The sequence below is a fragment of the Trachemys scripta genome, chromosome 12 (assembly GCF_013100865.1).
Source record: "Trachemys scripta elegans isolate TJP31775 chromosome 12, CAS_Tse_1.0, whole genome shotgun sequence".
NCBI classification, from domain to species: Eukaryota; Metazoa; Chordata; order Testudines; family Emydidae; genus Trachemys; species Trachemys scripta.
Window position 1 is genome coordinate 31,262,262 of NC_048309.1, and position 9,941 is coordinate 31,272,202.

At 44.6% G+C, this 9,941-nt stretch overlaps 1 pseudogene; it reads right to left on the reverse strand.

Annotated features, from left to right (window-relative positions):
* Positions 1 to 8,332: 8,332 nt before the first annotated feature.
* On the reverse strand, positions 8,333 to 9,596 carry LOC117886345 (annotated as a pseudogene).
* Between the last annotated feature and the right edge of the window lie 345 nt (positions 9,597 to 9,941).

Consider the following 9,941-nt stretch of genomic DNA (forward strand, 5'->3'; position numbering starts at 1 on the left):
TAAAATTACTTAAATCTTTCTGTAAGTTGTATCACTGAGATGATAGTTATTTGGTGATGGAAATTAAGTAAATGGTATTTTTTTAAATGTAAACCATGGCAATGTATGTCAGTAAATAATCTCCCAAAACAAAGGCTGGGTTACTTCAGTGGTCCTTATCATGTGCAAAAGACAGAAGGGTTTTATTTAGCATCGCCTGCTGCAGGTGAGGTGCTCCCTTCAGCCATTTCACTCAGCAGCCACAGGCAAGACACTGGGAGCTGTTGTCAGTTGGCAGCTGCATTTGTGTGTTCTCTCTGTGTGCAGTACCAGCTCTGCGCAGGTAGCTGATTCAGCAAATCTCAATCTAACTGCTCAAGAAGACCACAGACTCAGTATGACACTCTGCACCCCATATTCACCATAGTGATATGATTACAATATTATTATGATGCATCTTGTACAAAATATGTCCTGTGAAGTGTCAATGCGAAAGTTGTGGTTTGCTGAATAGGATTATCCTATTTGTGTGCATGTATCATTTTTGTATCTGTAGTTATGAATATTGACTGTGCATCTTTATTTCAAATGTGCTTACTCCTGGGTGACACCCACAAGCTAGTTTACATCCAGTCTAGTCAGCACATTGTGAGTGGACTATTGAAGGTAATGGCCAATTGGCAAAAACAATGGGTCATGGGATAAGCTTATCCTCACCTGATGGGCTTTCCTGTGGATGTTTCAGCCAGTATATAAGTAATGGCTGCTATTACTCAACAAAGTGTGCATGGGCATATGACTAGATCATGTGATTCTGGACTCCATCTTGTGCCTGTACTTTTCCACAAACTGTGCCAGGAACTTTGTTTGGAACAAAGACGTTCCCTCCACATGGCAGAAGCTATAAAAGGGGAAAGTGACATCATCACTGGGTCTCACTCCCCCTACAACTCAAAACTTGGGAACACCTTGGAAGAAAAGACTGAACTGGGGACAGGGCCGGCTTTAGGAAGTGCGGGGCCCAATTCGAACATTTTTGGCGGGGCCCCGGCGGGGATGACTAAAAAAAAAAACGTAAAAAACCCCCTTTCATTTTTTCCACGTATTATTTACTTTCCATTACTATATCAATAATAACAACATTATATATTACATACATTGCATCATATATTATAAATATCAAGTTGTTTAAGAGGTACTTTATTGTACACCTGACCTATATGTTTTTAAAACTTTATCTTCTTTGCTTTTTGTTCAGCAAAATCTTTCAGTATATTGCCTAATTGTAAGCTCTTCATTACTTCGCATTCAATTGACTTGATTGCCAAACTGTTTAATCGGTCTTCCTGCATTGTTGATTGCAGATATGTTTTAATTAGAATTAACATCAAGAAGCTCCTCTCTCCTGAGGCTACAGTTACTGGAATAGTCAGGATGATTCAAATTGCTATAAATAAATTTGGGAATGCTGTTGATCGGTTATTATATGCAGGAAATTGAACCATTTTTAGGGGGTTTCTACAATCAGATGGAAGAATTGGCTTTAATGCTTCCAGTTCTTCACAAAGCATGTAGCCATTTATGTCAACTGATTTTACAGTTGAAACTTCTTCGTTTTCCTGCACTAGTTTCACATCTGTCAATGCAAGTTCCAGATCTGCAGCAGATTTTCATATAGTGTCCTTGGGAAGATTTTTGAATTTGCATAAAAATCCAAATAAACTCACATGCCTTTGTAACAGTTGAAACCTTGGTTCAAGTGACTGTAAAGCTTTGTCTGAGGCCTGGTCTACACTGGGGGATGGGGGTGTCGATATAAGATATGCAACTTCAGCTACGGGAATACTGTAGCTGAAGTCGACATATCTTATTCCAACTTTCCTCCCGTCCTCATGGCGCGGGATCGACGGCCATAGCTCCCCCGTCGACTCCACTACTGCCGCTCACTCCGGTGGAGTTCTGGAGTCGACGGGGAGTGTGTTCGGGGATTGATATATCGCGTCTTAACGAGATGTGATATATCAATCCCCGATAAATCAATAAGTCTGGACATACCCTGAGACTCGATTGAAGCATTGTACTCTATAAGCTTCTTTTGGATCAGAAGAAGGCTCATCTGCAGACTTGTACTCAAATTGTTTTTTTCGTTTGTGCAAGCTTTTAGCCTGGAATACTGGAGGCACATCTAGATCTTTGGCAAGTTCATTGGCACCAATTAACACTTCTTGAAAACCCTTCTCTCTGTATGTTTTTAACCTTTTACAAAGCTTTTTGAATGAAGAAATTCCTGCAGAAATATCCATTGGATCACTCTGTAGCTCTTTGCTCACAAAATTCACTTGAAAAAGTAAATCATGCCAGAAAACTAGTGAAACCAAAACCTTATAATTCTTCATTTCAATAGCCAGCGATTCAGCTTCACTTTTTGCTTGAGCATCATCAGTTGTTTCTGCTACCTCTACTAGTGCATCATAAAACTCCCTTGTTTGGTACCAGAGAGCTTTGACGCTTTGTATTCTACATTCCCATCGTGTTTCTCAAAGAGGCTTTACAGAAAGGCCAGTAACAGGGGCTGCAGGCAGGGGGTGAGGCAGGGGCTGGAGACAGGGGTTGGGTGTGGGCAGGGCAGGAGGTGCGGGNGTTAGCAAGCTGTTCTAAAACCGCTTCAAAATTTAACCATTGGTTCGTATGAACTGGCTCCAGCTCACCACTGGCTGAGGGGGTCAGAGCCAGCCCCAGCCCACCCTGTACGGTAAGTGCCCCCTCCTCCACTGGGGTAGCAGCAGCAGCTCGGGGCTCGGGAGCTATGTAAAGGGCCCGGGGCATCCCTGCTTCTACCGCCCCGGCCCTTTAAATAGCCGAGGGAGCCCTGGGGAAGCAGTAGGGCTCCGGCGGCTATTTAAAGGACCGGGCCAGCAGAGGCAGCTGGAGCCCTGGCCCTTTAAATAGCCCCCAGAGCCCCCGCTACCCCAAATTTCTGGGGGCTATTTAAAGGGCCCAGGACTCCCCTGCATCTACCCCCCTGGCCCATTAAATAGCTGCCGGGCCCAGGGGAAGCAGTGGGCTCCAGCGGCTATTTAAAGGGCCAGGGCGGTAGAAGCAACGGGAGCCCTGGACTTTTCAATAGCCCCCAGAGTCCCACCGCCGCTACCCCAGGGCTCCGGAAGCCGGGCTCTGGTGGCAATTTAAAGGGCCTGGAGCCCTAGCCCCTGCTGGAGCCCCAGGCCCTTTAAATTGCCCCCTGGGGAAGCCGGACCACCCCATTACGGCATGCCGGTGGCGGCAAGGGTGCAGGGCCCTCTTAGGCGCGGGGCCCGATTCAGGGGAATCGGCTGAATCTACCTAAAGCCTGCCCTGACTGGGGATGTGAACCAGACTGCAGGGATTTCTAGCCTGTGTATGGAAGACTGGTGGACTGTTAGTTCCATCAGGGTGAGACACTGCTCGATGCAAATCTAGTTTATAGAACTTAGATTGCAATTTTGTTTTATTTCTTAGGTGATCTACTTTGATCTGTATTCTATTACTTATAACACTGCTGTACAGCCAAAATGCTTCTGAAATAAATGTGCTCAAACTTTATTAATTCTGGGTCACTGAGAACGAAAATGATGCTTAAAATTGTTGATTGGCTCTAGTTTTCAAGATATGCTATTGGGTCAGTATATACGACCTTTGACTTGGGAATGGCGGAGGATAAGTGAGTTACAAAGGGAAGGGATCTCAATTTAAACCAGAAATGACTAAAATACATCTTTGACTGGATCTATGAATAAATCTACGACTGGGTTTGGACAGTACTTCCTTTTAGGCAAAACAATGAATGATGCAATCTGAAGCTGGTATTGCGTCTTACATGATATGAATTGCATCATGTTATTCCTAGAAGTCATGGATGATGCAATTATAATGAAGCTTACATCACTCTGCTGAACAAATTGCCCTATATCAGCTCTAGAAATCATACAGTGTCATGCTCTCTTATCTGTCAGTGTTTGATTTTGCAAAGGGACACATTTCTGTTTAGCCAAAGTGAGCAGAGATGCCTCGTACTTGTGTGAACAGTGCAGATAATTTCTGCTAGGTTTGTGGTGAACTGACTTTTGCATCACAAAAGCACAGTATAACCACTATGGTTAAGAAAGCCTATCACCTTTCTTTTGGCTGCAAAATTGGAGATCAGGACAAGAGGTGGGCCCCACACATATGCTGCAACTCTTGTGCAACAAATCTTCGCCAGTGGTTGAACAGGAAAAGTAAATCCATGCCTTTTGCAGTGCCAATGATTTGGAGAGAGCCAACAGATCATACCAGCAATTGTTACTTCTGCATGGTGCCTCCAGTTGGGAAAGGTGTGTCAAAGAAGAAAAAGTGGACTGTGCATTATCCAAACATTCCATCAGCTATACGCCCAGTACCCCACGGAGAAGGACTGCTGGTTCCTGATGCACCAGAATCATTCTCACTTGAGTCAGACGAGGAAGCGGAAGAGGATGAAACTTCTGGTCCTGAACCATCAATGTCACAGGACCCACATTTTCTCCCATCCTCCTCCTCTGAACCACACCTCATAACACAAGGTGAACTGAATGACCTTGTCAGGGATTTGGAACTACCCAAGAGTAAGGCAGAGCTGATAGGCTCCAGACTACAGCAGTGGAATCTCCTGGCAGGTGATGTTAGGGTTTCCATGTTCCGTGACCGTCAAAAGGATCTTGTCCCATTCTTCTTCATGGAAGGTGATCTTGTAGCCCGTAACAACATTGATGGTGTGATGGCAGCCCTCAACATCATTCACGATCTAGATGAGTGGAGACTGTTCATTGATTCATCAAAGACGAATCTTAAAGCTGTTTTACTGGATAATGGCAATGTTTTGCCATCAATTCCAGTTGGTCATGCAGTCCATATGAAGGAAACCTATGACAACATGAAACAACTTTTGAGGTGCATAAACTATGGCCAACATTAGTGGCAGCTTTGTGGCGATTTGAAGGTTGTTGCTCTCTTGCTTGATCTGCAGACTGGATACACAAAGTACTGCTGTTTTCTCTGCGAATGGGATAGTCGTGCAAGAGATTCCCACTACATCAAGAAAGATTGGCCACTCCGACAGTCATTGGAGCCTGGGAGGAAAAGCGTTCAGCATCCACCACTTCTTGAATCAAGGAAGATTTTGTTACCACCCTTACACATCAAGCTGGGTCTGATGAAGAACTTTGTCAAGGCTATTGACAAAACACAAGCAGCTTTCAAGTACCTCCGTGGAAAATTTCCAAGGTTAAGTGAAGCTAAGATAAAGGAAGGTGTCTTTGTTGGTCCTCAGATTCGTGAACTTCTTCGAGATGATGCATTTGACCATGCACTGCGTGGCAAGGAAAAGACGGCATGGAAAGCCTTCCAGTTAGTGGCAATACATTTTCTCAGAAACAACAAGGCAGACAACTACAGGTTGTTGGTGGAAAACCTCCTCAAGGCATACAAAAGCCTTGGTTGCAACATGTCACTAAAGATACATTTTTTGCACTCTCATCTAGATTTTTTTCCACCAAACTGCGGAGCAGTGAGCGATGAGCATGGTGATCGATTTCACCAAGACATTGCAACAATGGAGAAACGCTATCAGGGCAAATGGAGCCCATCAATGCTTGTAGACTATTGCTGGACAGTGACAAGAGATGCTCTATTTAATGAATACAAGAGACAAGCCAAGAAGCGGCAAGTAGACACTGAATAGGACTAAACTATGTACATAATAGTTTTTTGCCTTTTGTTTCATAATACATTTTATTTATATAACCCTTTTGTTGATTTTTAAAGTGTTACATAAACAGGACAGGGCAATATTATCATGTAACGCAACCATAAACACATGAAAAGACTTAGGTTTACAATTTATGATTAAAACTCTACTATCTACACAATATACATAGACATAAAATGTAAAAACTTAAATATCTTAGAAACAGTAGCCAATCAGTTGTTTTAATTGTCATATTTGAATTCAGCACATCAAAATACATAATCAATAGCACATTTTATCTCTGAAGCAGATGACTTCTCAAAAATTGTAGACCAGTGTAATCTGTCTTTCTGTAGTTATAAATCTGTTTTATATTTTTTACTTAAAACAGTGTCTTGTTTGAAGTGCAAAGGGAAATCTGCTCAGGAACAGGGGCCGGTGCATTATCCTCTCTACATTGAGGGAGGGGTGGACTGGGTAATAAACTTACACTGGTCAGGGTTTTGACCAGGGCAAGATGGAACAGCTCTGGGGTCCTAGAGTGGGGGCTGAAGCTTCTCTATTTTTGAGTGACAGGCAAAGGCATTCATGTAGCTGCAGCCAGGTGTGCCCCTGCCTGTGTAAATGCTTGTGTGAGTGCCAGACCTGGAGAGATCTGCAGTTTGTCACAACATCACAGTGAGTAAGAGAGGAAGGGAGTCCAGACTGGTGAGACAGAAGACCAGTGGTTCCCCAGTTCCAGGTTGCACCCCAGGATAGTCTGCCACACTCGGTTCAGTGGTGAAGGCACTCAGCCAGGTTTATCAACGAAGCATGGCCCTAGCACCCTCTGTGTGCTGCAGGTACACAAGCACATGTATGTTTGTTACAATGCAATCAGTTCAGTGAGAAGTGGGATTTTCCACTCTACCCTCGGCTTGACCAAGTCACCCCTTCTGCAACCCCTTTTGCTGCACTGATACAAACAAGTTACATATTGCCCCTCTGATGTGGTGAGTTACCACCCTTTACTTTGTACTTCTTGGTTCCATCAAAACATCTCTATCCATCACACTGTCATACTGACCATATCTTTAGGAGGGGTCAGTGTGTCCCTTTAACTTCAGGCAAACACATTCCCTACCATCCTTGGTATTGGGGTGTTCTGGTAGGGAATGTGTTTACCTGACTGCCCTGTACCTAGCACTTCTTAGCAATGTGTCTTTTTTGCAATACCAGCCCTGTTCTTGCAAAGTTCTGTGAACTTGCAAGCAGGCATGTTTTGTATCAGGGCCTGACTTCTGCCTATAGCCTGACTCTTGCTAACTTTGCTTTATATCAGCAGGGCCTGATTACTTTACTTCAGGCCTTAGTCCTCATACCAGGCCCCTTATACCAGGCCTTATGTCTCAGTTTTTCTCTTTCTACTGCAGGAGTAAATTAAGACAATAGTCCAGTATCACACACACCTTCCCTCAGGGAGGGACTGGCCCGCACCCATCTGTAGTCAGCTCCTGCTCCCAGCCAGGCCTATCTCATAGAGTTAGAGCTGGAGATCGGTCCCCACTCCCTGCCAGCCCCCAAATGAGCTGGGCTTTCCCCTGCTAGCCCCTCCCTCCAGTAATGGGGCATAGGAACATAAGAACGGCCATACTGGGTCAGACCAATGGTCCATCTAGCCCAGTATCCAGTCTTCCAACAGTGGCCAATGCCAGGTGCTTCAGAGGGAATGAACAGAATAGGCAATCATTGAGTGAACCATCCCTTGTCGTCCAGTCTTCAGGCAGTCAGAGGTTTAGGGACACCCAGAGCATGGGGTTGCATCCCTGACCATCCTGGCTAATAGCCATTGATGGTCCCCATCCTCTGTTACCCTTCTAAGGGTTTCACTGTACAGGGGTGCTCTCAGGAATTCCCTGAGGACATGACACCTTTGTCCAATGAGCGACTGACACAAGCAGTTCAAACACACAAAGCCTTTTATTAACACAAAAATCCCTATTGCAGTTAGCTAGAAGCAACTCGAACCGCAGTGACATCAATCAGAGGTGATGCTGAATGGGCAGCTTCCCACTTCCGATGGCCAGTCATCTGCAGGTCATCGGGGGAGAATGATTTGTGACCCTGCCTCTTGCTAGCAGTTTTAAATCAGTGTCTCCTCTCCCTCTCCCTCTCTCTCCTGCTTTGGTTGCCTGGCTCTTGTTTATCTTTACAGTTAAGACTTTGGACACGATCCAACATTTTGGCCTTCACACCATCCCTGGCAATGAGATCCACAGGTTCACTGTGTATTGTGTGAAGAAGTACAGTTTCTTTGTTTGTTTTAAACCTCCTGCCTATTAATATCATCATGTGACCCCTAGTTCTTGTGTTATGTGAAGGGGTAAGTAACACTTCCTTTTTCACTTTCTCTATGCCAGTCATGATTTTATAGATCTCTATCATACACCCTCTTAATCACCTCTGTTCCAAGCTGAACAGACCCAGTCTTTTTAATCTCTCCTCGTATGGAAGCTGTTCCAGGCCCCCCATTGTTTTTTGTTGTCCTTTTCTGTACCTTTTCCAATTTTAATATATCTTTTTTAATTGAAATGACCAGAACTGCACACAGTATTCAAGGTGTGGACATGCCATGGATTTAAATAGTCACAATGGAGTGGGGCAGTGGGTTTGTATCACAGTATCACAGTATCTAAGTGACTTGCATAACCAAATTCTATTGAGATCTGTGCTAGGTTATTCACAGTGGCCTAAAGTAATTAGGCACTAATCTGCCAATGGGAGTTCGGTGCCAAACTTCCATAGGCCATTCTGAAAATGACAGGATAAATCATGCCTAAGTTCTGCAGCACGACTTTCCTGAAGGCCCCCTTCACCTCTTTGTTCCTCAGACTGTAGATGATGGGGTTGAACATTGGGGTGATGACCGTGTACATGAGAGACAGAGCTTTATGGAAGGCTGGGGACCGCTCAGCCAATGGCAACACATACATGATATGGTATTCACCCACAAAAGCTTATGCTCCAATACATCTGTTAGTCTATAAGGTGCCACAGGACTCTTTGTTGCTTTTTGCAGATCCAGACTAACACGGCTACCCCTCTGATACTTGATATACATGATAGTGATGGTCCTGTATTACAGACTCACCACCAACAGGTGAGAGGAGCAAGTGGAAAAGTCCTTTTGCTTCCTGGCACAGGAGGCAATTTGCAGGATGGCCGGCCGAGAGGATAAAAATGTAAGACACAACAATGAAGAGGAATGGGACCAGGGATACCAGGGAGCAGGAGACCAGAATAATCATTTCTGCCATGGGGTTTTCTGAACAGGACAATTTGAGCAGCTCCTCCATATCACAGAAGAAATTATTAATTTCATTAGGGCCACAGAAGCTTAGCTGGGGAACCATCCCCACTGCTAATGCACTGACTGAGAAACCAGTTATCCAGGAGGCAGATACCAGCTGAAGGCAGACCCTGAGGCTCATCATAACATTATAGCTAAGTGGGTTGCATATGGCTAGATAACGGTCATAAGCCATGACTGCAAGTAGGAAACACTCAATGCAAGCCAAAGCACTGAAGAAGAACAACTGCGTGATGCAGTCCCTGAAGGACATTGTCCTGTCCTCGGCCACGAATCCAGCCAGCAACTTGGGGGCAATGACTGAGGTGTAGCAGGTGTCCAGGAAGGACAAGTTCCCAAGGAAGAAGTACATGGGGGTGTGAAGATGCTGATCAGCCACAACTAGCACAACAATGAAAATGTTCCCAGCCAGGGTCACAATGTAGATCACTAGAAACAGCACAAATGTAGAATCTGAACTTCATCAAGGTTCCTGAATCCCAGCAGAATGAACTTGGTGATGGATGTTTGATTTTTCCATTGCATGTGTCCCATGTGTTCTCTGGACAGAAAGAAAGAAAGAAAGAACTTCTCTCCCCAGATCTCCACATATGTCCTTGTTCTACCATCCCTTTTAATTTTATTCAGTATTTATTTAAGAAGTGATTTTCAAAAGATTGAGGGTTTCTCTACACTGCACTTTTGTCATTAAAACTTTTGTCGCACAGGGGTGTGAACAAAACATCCTCTTGAACGACAAAAGTCTTAATGATGAAAAGTGCCGGTGCGGACAGCGTTTTCTCGGAAGCTGCTCTCTCGTCAACGAAGCAACCGCCCCTTGTGGGAGGGGAGGCTTATTTGGTCATCAAGAGAGAGCTCTCCCGGTGGCAG